We start from the raw sequence: 15,914 nt of genomic DNA on the forward strand, positions 1-15,914 counted from the left end.
AATGCAGCGATTCAAAGCAATGGTAAAGACAATGATTAAACAACTGAATCATATAGCAAAGACTTTTCATGAATAGTACTTTCAAGACAAGCATCAATAAGTCTTGCATAAGAGTTAACTCATAAAGCAATAGATTCAAAGTAAAAGCATTGGAGCAACACAAAGGAAGATTAAGTTTCAGCGGTTGCTTTCAACTTCAACATGTTTATCTCATGGATAATTATCAACATAAAGTAAAATAATAAGTGCAATAAGCAAGCATGTAAGAATCAATGCACAGTTGACACAAGTGTTTGCTTCTAAGATGGAAGGAAGTAGGTAAACTGACTCAACATTAAAGTAAAAGAATGACCCTTCGCAGAGGGAAGCATTGATTGCTATATTTGTGCTAGAGCTTTTATTTTGAAAACAAGAAACAATTTTGTCAACGGTAGTAATAAAGCATATGTATCATGTAAATTATATCCTACAAGTTGCAAGCCTCGTGCATAGTATACCAATAGTGCCCGCACCTCGTCCTAATTAGCTTGGATTTACATGGATTATCATTGCATAGCATATGTTTTAACCAAGTATCACAAAGGGGTACCTCTATGCCGCCTGTACAAAGGTCTAAGGAGAAAGCTCGCATTGGATTTCTCGCTTTTGATTATTCTCAACTTAGACATCCATACCGGGACAACATAGACAACAGATAATGGACTCCTCTTTAATGCATAAGCATTCAACAACAGATAATATTCTCATAAGAGATTGAGGTTTATTGTCCAAACTGAAACTTTCACCATGGATCATGGCTTTAGTTAGCGGCCCAATGTTCTTCTCTAACAATATGCATACTCAAACCATTTGATCATGATAAATCACCCTTACTTCAGACAAGACGAACATGCATAGCAACTCACATGATATTCAACCAAGAAATAGTTGATGGCGTCCCCAGGAACATGGTTATCGCTCAACGAGCAACTTATTAAGATATAAGATACATAAGTACATATTCAATACCACAATAGTTTTTTAAGCTATTTCTTTCCCATGAGCTATATATTGCAATGACAAAGAATGGAATTTTAAAGGTAGCACTCAAGCAATTTACTTTGCAATGGCGGAAAAATACCATGTAGTAGGTAGGTATGGTGGACACAAATGGCATAGTTTTTGGCTCAAGGTTTTGGATGCACGAGAAGTAATCCCTCTCAGTACAAGGCTTAGGCTAGCAAGGTTGTTTGAAGCAAACACAAGTATGAACCGGTACAGCAAAACTCACATAAAAAACATATTGCAAGCATTATAAGACTCTACACTGTCTTCCTTGTTGTTCAAACCCTCACCAGAAAATATCTAGAATTTAGAGAGACCAATCATGCAAACCAAATTTTAACAAGCTCTACAGTATTTCTTCACTAATAGGTGCAAAGTACATGATGCAAGAGCTTAAACATGAGCACAACAATTGCCAAGTATCAAATTATTCAAGACATTATACCAATTACTACATGTAGCATTTCCCGTTTCCAACCATATAACAATGAACGAAGCAGTTTCAACCTTCGCCATGAACATTAAAAGTAAAGCTAAGAACACATGTGTTCATATGAACCAGCGGAGCGTGTCTCTCTCCCACACAAGCATTTATTCAGAGAATGAAAATAACAAAACGAAAGTAAAAGCACACAGACGCTCCAAGTAAAGCACATAAGATGTGACGGAATAAAAATATAGTTTCATCAATAGAAGAAACCTGATAAGTTGATGAAGAAGGGGATGCCTTGGGCATCCCCAAGCTTAGACGCTTGAGTCTTCTTGAAATATGCAAGGATGAACCACGGGGGCATCCCCAATCTTAGACTTTTCACTCCTCTTGATCATATATCATCCTCCTCTCTTGACCCTTGAAAACTTCCTCCACACCAAACTCGAAACAAAATCATTAGAGGGTTAGTGCATAATCAAAATTCACATGTTCAGAGGTGACACAATCATTCTTAACACTTCTGAACATTGCACAAAGCTACTGGAAGTTAATGGAACAAAGAAATCCATCTAACATAGCAAAAGAGGCAATGCGAAATAAAAGGCAGAATCTGTCAAAACAAAACAGTCCGTAAAGACGAATTTTTTAGAGGCACCAGACTTGCTCAGATGAAAATGCTCAAATTGAATGAAAGTTGCGTACATATCTGAGGATCACGCACGTAAATTGGCTTATTTTTCTGAGTTACCTACAGACGTAGGGACTCAATTTCGTGACAGCAAGAAAACTGTTTCTGCGCAGTAATCCAAATCTAGTATCAACTCTACTATCAAAGACTTTACTTGGCACAACAATGCAATAAAATAAAGATAAGGATAGGTTGCTACGATAGTAACAACTTACAAGACTCAATTATAAAACAAAGTACTGTAGTAAAATAAACACATGGGTTATCTCCCAAGAAGTTCTTTCTTTATAGCCATTAAGATGGGCTCAGCAGTTTTAATGATGCACTCGCAAGAAATAGTATTTGAAGCAAAAGAGAGCATCAAGAGGCAAATTCAAAACAAATTTAAGTCTAACATTCTTCCTATGAAAAGTAATCTTGTAAATAAACAAATTCATGAAGCATAATGCAACAAGCATAGAAAGATAAAACAAGTGCAGCTTCAAGATTTTCAGCATATAGAGAGGTGTTTTAGTAACATGAAAATTCCTACAACTGTATTTTCCTCTCTCATAATAACTTTCAGTAACATCATGAACAAACTCAACAATATAACTATCACTTAAAGCATTCTTATCATGAGTCTCATGCATAAATGTATCATTGCTCTCCACATAAGCATAATCAATTTTATTAGTAATAGTGGGAGCAAATTCAACATATTAGCTATCATCAAATATATGAGGCATATTGTAATCATAATCAAATTTATCCTCCATAGTAGGTGGCACCAAAAGGCTACTATCATTATAATCATCATAAATAGGAGGCAAAGTATCATCAAAGTAAATTTCCTCCTCCATGCTTGGGGGACTAAAAATATCATGCTCATCAAAATCAGCTTCCCCAAGCTTAAATTCTTCCATAGCATTAGCAATAATAGTATTCAAAGAGTTCATGCTAATAACATTGCTACAACTATTTTGCAAACATAGTTCCATGGGTTTTTTTAATTCTCTCTTCAAACACCTCATGTCCTAACTCAAGATAAATACTATAAAGATCTCTCATGTTTTTGTTGTTTTCCATTATGGCTAACTAGTGTAAACAAGAAACAAAAAGATGCAATTGTAGGATCTAAAGGAAATAGCTTCGAGCAATCACAACAGTACCAGAAAAGTGTTTGGTTACCTGGGACCGGAGTGTGAGTGCCTTTTACCTTTCCTCCCCGGCAACGGCGCCAGAAAAGTGCTTGATGTCTACGCACGCTTCTATTCCTGTAGACAGTGTTGGGCCTCCAAGAGCAGAGGTTTGTAGAACTGCAGCAAGTTTCCCTTAAGTGGATCACCCAAGGTTTATCGAACTCAGGGAGGAAGAGGTCAAAGATATCCCTCTCAAGCAACCCTGCAACCACAATACAAGAAGTCTCTTGTGTCCCCAACACACCCAATACACTTGTCAGATGTATAGGTGCACTAGTTCGGCGAAGAGATAGTGAAATACAGGTGGTGTGAATGTATATGAGCAGTAGTAACGGCGCCAGAAAAGTGCTTGCTGGCGTGTAGTAAGTAAAGATGCAGCAGAACAGTAAATAAGCGATGATTGCAGTATTTGGAAACAAGGCCTAGGGATCCTACTTTCACTAGTGGACACTCTCAACATTGATCACATAATAAAACCACTCTACACTCTCTTGTTGGATGATGAACATCACTAATTGTGTAGGGCTACAAGAGAACTCAATGCCGGAGTTAACAATCTCCACAATATTCGATATTCATATTTAAATAACCTTAGAGTGCATGATAGATCATTGCAATTATACCAAGTACTAACATAGCATGCACACTGTCACCTTCATACTATGAAAGGAGGAATAGATCACATCAATACCATCATAGTAATAGTTAACTTCATAATCTACAAGAGATCATAATCATAAACTACGCCAAGTACTACATGATGCACACACTGTCACCATTACATCATGGAGGAGGAATAGAGTACTTTAATAACATCACTAGAGTAGCACATAGATGAATAGTGATACAAAACTCATATGAATCTCAATCATGTAAGGCAGCTCATGAGATTATTGTATTGAAGTACATGGGAGAGAGATTAACCACATAGCTACCGGTACAGCCCTTAGCCTCGATGGAGAACTACTCCCTCCTCATGGGAGACAGCAGCGTTGATGAAGATGGCGGTGGTGTCGATGGAGATGCCTTCCGGGGGCACTTCCCCGTCCCGGCAACGTGCCGGAACAGAGACTCCTGTCCCCCAGATCTTGGCTTCGCGATGGCGGCGGCTCTGGAAGGTTTCTCGTACCGTGGCTTTTCCGTATCGAAGATTTAGGTCAAGGACCTTTAAATAGGCGAAGAGGCAGAGTCGGAGGGGGTACGGAGCCGCCACACAATAGGGGGGCGCGGCCCAGGCCCTGGCCGCGCCACCACCATGTGTGGGCCCCCTGTGGCCCTCCTCTGGTGACTCTCGGGTGTTCTGGAAGCTTCGTGGAATTCTAAGATGCTGGGCATTGATTTCGTCCAATTCCGAGAATATTTCCTTACTAGGATTTCTGAAACCAAAAACAGCAGAAAACAGGAACTGACACTTCGGCATCTCGTCAATAGGTTAGTTCCGGAAAACGCATAAAAACGATATAAAGTGTGAACAAAACATGTAGGTATTGTCATAAAACAAGCATGGAACATAAGAAATTATCGATACGTTGGAGACGTATCACACATTTGGATGGTCTTAGTTTGCAAAGTGGAGTTGATTTGGAAAAATCCAAATGTGACATGATCTTGAATCTGTTTTAATGTTGACACTTTGCATCCTTATATTAAGCAATAGAAAAGGAACTAGTCAAAGTGGTCAACACCAAAAGTGTTCAACTTGATGAGGTCTTGGATGAGGTGCAAAGAGTTGAGAGAGTTTAGTCTAAAAATTTCTTAATACGGGGGCTCAAAGTGGGTACACTGATGTAAATGGCACAAATGACCATTATCATATGTGAGAGGTTTTTGATTTTTCTTTTGATTTGTTTTGTGTTTCTTTGATTCCAAAGTGTTTATTAAGAGTTTAGTGATGTTTCCAAACCACTTGTGCAAAGTAGAAAGGTCTAGTTTAAGATTTTGCAAAAATGTCCATAGGCCCATATGTGGTGTTATTTTTATCTTTCTTTTCTTTTTCTTTCTCTCTATTTGATCCAATGATCATGGTTAAGGGTTTAGCAACATTATCAAACACTTCAAACACACCTCATGGCAATGTCACCCATACATGCATTAATACTATGCAACACATATAAATAAATTAAAGTTTTTGTTGGTTCCAAAATTTGAAGAATGGGAATTATCTCTTTATTGATTTTAAATTTTTGGGATGTTACAAAAGACCAATCGGCTTAAGGTCAGGAACATAGTCAACACAAAACTCAATTACCTCCTCATTTCCATAGCCCTTGGCGATGCTTCCTTCTGGCCTAGCACGGTTACAAACATATTTCTTTAATACTCCCATGAAGCTCTCAAGGGGAACATATTGTGTAGAAATACAGGACCGAGAATTGAAATCTCTTCGACTAGGTGAACCAGGAGGTGCGTCATAATATTGAAGAAGGATGCTGGGAACACCAACTCGAAACTGACAAGACATTGGACCACATCGTTCTGTAACCGTGATAGATCTTCTGGATTGATTACCTTCTGAGAGATTGCCTTGAGGAATGCACATAGCTTGACAATGGCTACTCGAACATGTTCCAGTAGGAGCCCCCTCAAAGCAATCGGAAGCAGTTGCGTCATAATCACGTGGCAGTCGTGAGACTTCAGGTTTTGGAACTTTTTGTCCGCCATATTTATTATTCCCTTTATATTCGATGAGAATCCAGACGGGGCCTTCATACTACTCAGGCTTTTAAAAAATATGACCTTCTCTTCTTTGGTAAGAGCGTAGCTGGCACGACCTTGAAACCATTCCGGATGCCGGTCTTCTGGGTCTTTCAAAGGTTGTTAGTCTTGCCATGCTTCCTTTGTATCATTTGTCTTCCCATACACGCCCAAGAAGCTTAGCAGGTTCACGCAAATATTCTTCGTAACATGCATCACGTCGATTGCAGAGCGGATATATATCTAGGACTTTTCAATATTCTAGCTCCCAAAATATAGATTTCTTCTTCCACATGGGTGCGTGCCCGTCAACTCCCTGCGGAACTGATTGTCCGCCAGGAACCTTTCCAAAGATGAATTTCAAATCCTTGACCATATCAAATACCTTAGCACCAGTACGTTCTGCAGGCTTCGGCCGGTGATCGGCCTTGCCGTTGAAATGCTTGCCTTTCTTTCTTAAGTTATTATGTCGGGGAAGAAATCGATGATGCCCCAGGTACACGTTCTTCTTACAATTACCCAAATATATACTTTAAGTCTCATGTAAGTAGTGCGTTCATGCATTGTATCTCTTATTTGTCTATCCCGAATGGTTACTAAGAGCAGGCCAATCATTGATGGTTACGAAAAGCAACGCTCGTAGGTCAAATTCCTCTTCTTTGTGCTCATCCCAAACACGTACACCAGGTCTGCCCCACAACTGTAAAAGTTCATCAACTAATGGCCTTAGGTACACATCGATGTCGTTGCCGGGTTGCTCCGGACCTCGTATGAGCACTGGCATCATAATGAACTTCTGCTTCATGCACAATCAAGGAGGAAGGTTGTAGATGCATAGAGTCACGGGCCACCTGCTATGGCTGGAGCTCTGCTCGCCAAAAGGGTTCATGCCATTTGTACTTAGACCAAATCTTATGTTCCTTGCATCAGCTGCAAAATCTTTGAACTCTCTATCGATCTTTCTCCATTGTGTTCCATCAGCGGGGTGTATCAACTCCCCGTCCGAATTACGGTCCTCTTTGTGCCATCACAACAACTTGGCATGCTCTTTGTTCCTGAATAGATGTTTCAACTGTGGTATTATAGGAGCATACCACATCACCTTGGCGGGAACCCTCTTCCTGGGTTTCTCGCTCTCAACATCGTCACCAGGGTCATCGCCTCTGATCTTATAACGCAATGCAGTGCATACCGGACATTCATTCAAATTCTCGTATTCACCGCGGTAGAGGATGCAGTCGTTAATGCATGCATGTATCTCCAGAACCTCTAAACCTATAGGGCAGACAACCTTCTTTGCTTCGTACGTGCTGGCGGGCAACACTTTATTCTTTGGAAACATATTCTTCAACATTTTCAGCAAATTTTCAAATCCTGAGTCAGCTACACCTTCCCGTGCCTTCCATTTCAGCAAATCCATTGTGCAGCCCAGCTTTTTCAGACCATTATCGCATCCTGGGTACAACGACTTTTTGTGATCCTCTAACATGCGATCCAATTTCTCCCTCTCCTTTTCAGTTTCCAGCGTCTCCGTGCATCAGCAATGGTCCGACCAAGATCATCAGCGGGCTCATCACGTGCCTCTTCTTCACCTTCCCCTTCACCTTCCCCTTCTGCTTCCCGTCCTTTAACATCCTCCATGAAAGTATCACCGATATGATCAGGATAGTTGTCATCGATATCATCCCCTTCTTCATCTTCTTCCATTCTAATCCCTCTTTCTCCATGCTTGGTCCAACAATTATAGCTTGGCATGAAACCGTGCCGAAGCAGGTGCACGTGAACGACTCTTGAGGAAGAGTAACCCTCCTGATTCTTACAGGCAGCACATGGACAGATAAAAAAACCCCACTGCTTGTTCGCATTAGCCACTACGAGGAAATCATTCAAACCCGTAATGAACTCGCCCGAGAGTCGGTTACCGTACATCCATTGCCGATTCATCTGCATTATTATTATAAAAAGTATATAATTAACCATCATGCATTTGTTAAACTAACTAGCTAGAAATAATAGAAATTAAACAATGAACTACACACATGCATATTTTATCAATGACACATGAAAGGTTCAAGTTGCTAACCGCGATCGAGGAGGAAAAATAAATGAGAAAGCTCAAGTGTGGCTCGGACACTTCATATCAGGTTTGTTTCATGCTCTCAGGCATTTCATCGAACACCTTGTGTGCATAAGTGGATCCAAAGGCAAACCCACCACCCCTTGTGAATAGAAGTGGCACAATAAGTTGCTAAGTGAAGTGTGCTGAAGTGCATTTATAGGGGTGAGCCTTTAGTCCCGGTTGGCCTGGCCAACCGCGACTAAAGGCCTTCGGGCCAGGCCTGAGGACCTTTAGTCGCGGTTTGCCAGGCCAACCGAGACTAAAGCCCCGCCTGGACACCAGCTGTCGACCAAGCCCGCTGGGCCCAGACCTTCAGTCGCGGTTCGCCTGCAGAACCGCGACTAAAGACCCCATTAGTCGTTGTTCGGACATTTTGGGGACTAAAGGGGTCGTATGGAAGCCCCTTTTTCTACTAGTGTGGAGTCATGAGATGTTATGGTTGTGGAGTCGAGTAATTAATTTGTGTTCTCAGTGCTCTTCGATACACATGCATATGGAGGACGCATGGTTATTTTCTTGGGAGTTCTTTTTCTAGAGGATAATGATGGAGATGGCATTGGCAGCGGTGGCGTTGTTCGGTGAGATACCGAACGGAAATCAAGGCATGGCGACATGCGTACATGATTTGGAGTAGCCTGGTGTTCGTCATGGAAGATCATGTGACAAAAGGTGTTAACAGTGCACGATGGTGCTCGGGCTGATATAGCGCGAGGTGGAGCATGATTGCAGTCGACCAAGTTCACGCGCTGGGTTTGACTAGATAGTTTGAAGGATATAAAAAGATGGTGAAGATCGGCAACAACGACGTAGGAGCGTGATGGCAGATGGTGTCCGACTTCTGTTGGCGTGGAAACACATGGCGCATGCCTAAGGGGTGCGTGCTTCGACATGCAATGGTGTGGAATTGATTCAAGACGGTGCACACATGGAAACTTGAAGTCAACAGGGCGCGAGTTGGATTGATCATCTACCAAGGATTCATGTTGAAGATGGAGCTGGAGTCTTGTGAATGATTCCACTTGGCTGATGGAGGGGCTACGACGTAAGAATGCAGAGAGTCGAAATCAATTTCAGCGGGAAGCAAGAAGCACATTGTTCGGAGTGGAGCTCAAGGTTCGAGAGATGGATGCAATTTTGCATCGGTCGAATATGATTGATGGATCTGCAGTGGGGCCTAGTGTGGTGTAGGTCGCGTCCCAGGAGATCTTGGCCAAGATTGCGGATGCTCGGCTTGGTGATAGCGGTGAGGCGTGCAGTAAGCACCGGACACGGCGACGGACCGGGGCACTCACTACGGGAACCAGTCAAGGGGCCGATGGCTGGCAGCCATCGGCACAACCTGAGCTGCCATCGGCCCATGCCTGTGCCGACGGCAGCCATCGGCACCTCGTCGTCAGCACAATATGACCTCTGCACAGCACCTGTCGCCGTCGGCACAGCCTCCATTCCGATGGTGGGACGACACCGTCGGCACAGTCGTCGAGGGCCCATAGCACGCCTAACGGTCGTTAGCCCAGCCCAGTTGTTGTGCTGATGGCACAGTCGCTACGCTCGGACGGCCAGCGAGTGCCACGCATCCACATCCCAGTTGCTGTGCCGACGGCCTAGCCATCGGCCCAGCTCCATCGGTACAGACGGTGCCCAGACGCGTCACGAGCTCCCCCCAGCACAGCTGCGCCCATCCTCCTATGCCGATGGCATGGCCTTCGGCACGGCCCCTTCCATTTGGCACGGCCAAGGAGCTGTGCCGACGGCAATGCCGTCGGCACAGACACTACCATTTGGTTTTTTCTATTTCCAGCATAGCGCAGCCCAGCACAACACAACAAAAATAGCAGTAATATAGAAGTAGTATAGCATGAACATCATCACAACACCATCATCATCATCATATCAAATGTAGCAACAACATTATCGTCATACAAATATGTAGCACGTCACATCAACACATGTAGCACACAGGATCATCATACATCGTCGACACATGGCACACACGATCGACGCACACCCGCTAGATACCTAGCTAAGGGAAACTAAGATCAGGGGAACCAACATGGTTCCATACTCGTCCATTCATGCGTCAGGATTTTGTCGAGGTGGACCGAGGTATAACCATGGCCTGAACCATCGCCAGCAGGAGAAAACCCTGAAGCACCGGGAGAATGGCAGCCGGGGTGCATCGGTGTGCCCTCGCGTGACGAACCAGGAGAGGGTCGGTTCTGCGAACTTCCCGTGCCCTACATGTTTGACAAGGGTTAGCATCTTAGCCATGGGAAAGGAAAGCGGTGACAACTGGTTAGGCACAGGACTTACCGGAGTCCGTGCGTAGTATGTGGCCGCGAAAGCTTCCCTCGATGGGCACACTGGAGTCGGCCCTGGCCTAGGTCGCTCCTCTTCAGGAAGGGCGATCCTCTCTCCAGTCTGGAAGAACGTCCTGAGCGCTTGCAAGATAGTTTAGATGTCAAGCGTTCCAGAAATAAAATAAAGGGGAGGTGGGAGTTGTCATGTCTTTGAACCATAAAAGATTGGAACTTAAACGACTCGTTGCCTCTTGGTACTCTTCCCAAGCCGCTCTCTTGAGGTCCCAGCCTGCTACAACCGTCAAATACTTCTCATAAGTGGCCGCGTAGGCGGCCTCAAAGTTAGCCTACAATTTCCAAGAAGAGGAGTCTCGTCAATTTAGCCATTCAGGAATGAATGTTGCAAAGAAGATGAAAATGAGAAAACTTACATCGGTACGACGGTGTCGAGGAGGCGCGATCAGTGGGTCACCGGCGGTGAGGGTAGACTTGATCTGCGTGAGGGTCCTCTGCGGCTTGATCACCCCACTAAGAAGCTTCCTACAGCCATGCTCTGAGCCGCGCCCCGCCACCATAATCGCCGTCAAGTCGGTCTCCTCCAGAATAGGATCATCCACCTCCGAATGAAGACCCTTGAAGGCCGAGCAGTAGTTCTCCAACTCCTCTTCGGCATAGCCAAAGTACTCGGGCAGCAAGGGCTGAGGCTGGCCCAGATCGGGCTGCTTCAACTTCATCTTCTGCCACCCTCCCACCTCGGTGAGAGGTTCCCCGAGTTCCGCCTCCTCCATAGCAAAAGAAATGTTATGTGTATCAAGTAGTAATATGAGGGGAAATAAATGCAAGTTATTCCATGTATATGTGTACCTTGTTCTTCCTATAGCGCTTAGTGCTGCGGCTTCCCGCACTGTGTGTTCCTCCGGTGCCCTGGTTTACCTTGTTGCGCGCGCTCTTGGCGTTGAAGTCGGCGTCTTCACCAACCCACCTCGCTACCAACACCTCAAATGTGGCTTCCTTATTTTCGCACCATAGGGGCATAACCTGAAATACCAAAACTCATTTGAAGAACACATAATGCAATCCCAACTATGCAGCAACATAGAATCTCATTGACAATTTACTTACCTTTATGTAATCATTCTTCGTCAGCTGAGTATCGTCCCTGATATTGTCAACTTTCTTGAACCTTGTGCCCTGCTCAGCCTTGAAGTGCCCGATTCAGGTATGCTTCTGATTGTACCACTGTTGCCGTGTCAACCTCTGACAAGCCCTAGTCAGTACCGCCTTCCCATGCTCAACCATATCATCAGACACCCTATAATGGGTCTGCAATCATGCATAAAAATAATTGTGAGAGAGGCATGAGTTAGCATAGTGGGGTCATCAACTATGAAGTAAACTCGAGAAGCATGTTTTACCCAAAACTTGGTGTAGACGGCGTTAGAAGCTTTCCCAAATCTCGGGGAAGGAGCTGCCTCATAGTCCGCCCAAGTCTCGGCTAGCTTCTTCTCGCCGCCGGGGACCCGAGTGTAAAAGCTCGGTCAATACGTCCTAATAAGAGTTCCAAGCATGCTTGACGGCTGGCGAACCCCCTTGTCATATGTCCAATTGCTGCACAATAATCAAAACATTAGTATGACAATCAGTTATGCACAATAATCAAAACATTAGTACATACCAAAATGAATCTACATGTTCAAAATTAAACTTACTCTTTATCGTTCGGGATGATGAGGGCTTTCGCTTCATGGCTAGTAGGCTCCCTCCTCTCATCGGGGACTTGCGCTTCACCACGAATGCGCAACTTCTTTGGCGCCATCTCCCTCTCCGCCTCCTCGTCCTGCCCATCCACCTCCATCTCCACCTCCATGTCCCCCTCAGTAGACTGTGTGTGAGCGGACTGGGAAGCCACGTCATCAGAAGCAAAGGCTATGTCACCAAGAAGGAGAGGTCCACCTCCACCTCGTCCTCGTCCTCCACCTCCACCTCGTCCTCGTCCTCCTCCTCCGCCTCGTCCTCCACCTCCACCACATCCTCCACCTCCACCTCCACCTCGTCCTCCACCTCCACCTACACCTCCACCTCCACCTCCACCTCCACCTCGTCTTCCACCTCCACCTACAACTCCACCTCCAACTCCACCCGTGTCGTCGTTCGCGTAACGCGTGCTGGCACGCGTTGGTCTTCCACTTCTAGTGGTCCCGGTGAACTTCTGGGTCCTCATGGTCTTCATAATGGAGGTCATGGATTACTTGCTTCCGCTCATATTGATCAATCACCTGCATTGAGAAAGATTAAACAAGTAAGCATTCATGCCTTAATAAAATGTAGACACTAAGCAAAAAAAACATATGGCAAAGCATGTTGAAAAATAGATACTAAGCAAAAAAAGGCATATTGAAATTAAGAAGCATGTTGGAAAATAGATACTAAGTATAAGAAGCATGTTGAAAAATAGATACTAAGCATAAAGACATAAAGGACCCTCACCTCGAATCATCACTATCATAATGAGGCATTGGGTTCTCATAACGAGGCATTGGGTTCTCATTTTCACTATCACTATAAGTATCATGTGAGTAATGAGGTTGGATGGGAATGTACGGTGGAGGCTCATCATTGATGCCATTGCCCTCATGTAACTTCGTGAGCATTTGTATGTCCTTTAGGTTCACCACTGTTTCACCATGAATTTGTGCCTCGTTCTCGAGGTCCTCAAGACCAATTTGTATTTCAAAATCCCCGAAGTTCTCTTGCTCTTGATAAAAAAATTCCCTCGTATGTGATACGTCCCAAACGTATCTATAATTTTTGATTCTCCATGCTTGTTTTGTTACAGTTCTTATATGTTTTATGTTCACTTTTCCACACTTTTTAGCATATTCTGGGACTAACCTATTAACGCAGTGCCAGTTCCTGTTTTCTGCTGTTTTTGTGTTTCAGAAAAGTTGTACACGAAAGTTTCTCGTAATTGGATGAAACAGAAGCACAGAGTCTTATTTTTTCGGGACGAAGACGGAGCCAGAAGGACACGTGCAGGATAGCTGCCACATGGCAGTACATAGGGCAGCGCGACCCCATCCTTGGCCCCGCCTGGCCCATGTACTGGCGCCTTGTCGCCTCGTTTTCTCCGCCCTTCCGCCTATTTATTCCTCGTATCGGGAAAACCCCAGGGACGAGAGCCCCCATCCACGAAAAGTTCCGACGCCGCTGTCAATAGAAACCCTAGTTCGGGAGGGTTCTGCAGTCCATCCCGGCACCCTTCCGGTGAGGGAAATCACCGCCGGAGGCCTCTACATCGCCATGTCTTCATCCGTGGTGATGAGTGAGTAGTTATTCACGGGATCATGGGTCCATAGCAGTAGCTAGATGGCTGTCCTCTCCTTGTTATGCTTTATGTATAGATCTTGTGAGCTGCCTAACATGATCAAGATCATCTATGTGTAATTGCTACATGTTGGTTTGATGTGGATCCAATTTATAGAGAGATTGCTTTGGTTGAGATTATGTATTATGTTATTATGATCTTGTATGCTCTCCGTTTCTAGTAGATGCTCTGGCCAAGTAGATGCTAGCGACTCCAAGAGGGAGTATTTATGCTCAATAGTGGGTTCATGCCTCTATTTAACCATGGGAAGTGGCCTTGTTCTCTACGGTTGTAGATGTGCTGTTGCTACTAGGGAGAAAACAGCGGTGTTCTATTCAAGGGTAGTTTCATCGTTCACTTTACACACATTGCTTAAAGCGATAGTCCGTTGCTTGCAACTTAATACTGGAGGGTGTCGCGGATGCAATCCTGAAGGTGGATTATTAGTCATAGATGCAGTTGGATTACGGTCTATGTATATTGTTGTAATGCCCGCATATTTTCATAGCATGTATTCTGCACCAACCATTAGCGTAGAATCTCTGTTTGTCAATTGCCCATCTCTAATTTGTTTACCCAGCATATTTATTTTATTGGGGAGGTGCCTCTAGTGAATTGTGGACCCCAGTCTTTCTTCTTTTAATTGCAATATTCTACAACATTTTTCTGTTTTGTTCTCTACAAACAATTTTTTTCCACATGGTTCGTTTAATCCTTTGTTTTCAGCAAAACCAGTGAGCTTGACAACCTCGCTGAAAGTTGGGGACAAAGTACTTGGTTGTTTGTGTGCAGGTCTCCACGTTGCTGCTGACACCGGCAGTGCGCCCTGCCACGAGTTGGTTCGCAACGCCTCGGGAGAGAACGTTTTTCTCCTACTGGTCGATAAAACTTGGTTTCTTATTGAGGGAAAACTTCCTGCTGTGCTCATCATACCTTCCTCTTGGGGTTTCACTCAATGTTGCACATAAATTCTCCTTCATCAACTCCGCGCTCAGCAAAGATTTTTTCTGGCGCCGTTGCCGGGGAGAAAAGCATCTCTTCTGCGAGGGGAGTCTCTCACTCTCAACTCTTTTAGTTTGTTATTGTTTTTCTTGCATATTATATTTTATCTTGTTTGCATTTTATATCTAAAATCCAAAAAAAATAGTATAGCTTTTATTTCTGTTGCTTGCATTATTTTTATTAAATGGCTACTCCTGAGAATACTAAGTTGTGTGATTTTACTAGCACCAACAACAATGCTTTTATTTGCACACCCATTGCTCCACCTGCTTCTGAAGTAGCTTTTTATGAGATTAAGCATGCCTTGTTGAACCTTGTTATGAAAGAGCAATTTTCTGGTGTTAGTACTGATGATGCTGCTTCTCACCTCAACAATTTTGTTGAGCTATGTGAGATGAAAAAATATAAGGATGTATATGGTGATATTATTAAGTTGAAATTGTTTCCTTTCTCATTAAGAGGTAGAGCTAAGGAGTGGTTGCTATCTTTGCCTAGAAATAGTATTGATTCTTGGGTTAAATGCAAAGATGCTTTTATTGGAAAATATTATCCTCCTGCTAAAATTATATCTTTGAGAAGTGATATTATGAAGTTTAGACAATTTTATACTGAGCATGTTGTCCAAGCTTGGGAAAGAATGAAATCTCTGGTTAAAAATTGTCCCACTCATGGACTGACTACTTGGATGATTATTCAAACCTTCTATGCAGGACTAAAATTTTCTTCAAGGAACTTACTGGATTCAGCTGCTGGAGGCACTTTTATGCCTATGACCCTTGGGGTAGCTATAAAACTTCTGAACAATATGATGGTAAATTATTCGGAGTGGCATACCGAGAGAGCTCCACAAGGTAAAAGGTAAATTCTGTTGAGGAAACTTATACTTTGAGTGATAAGATTGATGTTATTATGTCTATGCTTGCAAATAATAATGCTCCTATGGATCCAAACAATGTTCCTTTGGCCTCTTTGGTTGCTCAAGAAAAAAATGTAGATGTGAATTTTATTAAGAGCAACAATTTTAATAATAATGCCTATAGGAATAATTTTGGTAGCAATAATTATAGGTCGTATCCTCCCAACAATGGA

The sequence above is a fragment of the Lolium perenne genome, chromosome 6 (assembly GCF_019359855.2).
Source record: "Lolium perenne isolate Kyuss_39 chromosome 6, Kyuss_2.0, whole genome shotgun sequence".
Lineage (NCBI taxonomy): Eukaryota > Viridiplantae > Streptophyta > Magnoliopsida > Poales > Poaceae > Lolium > Lolium perenne.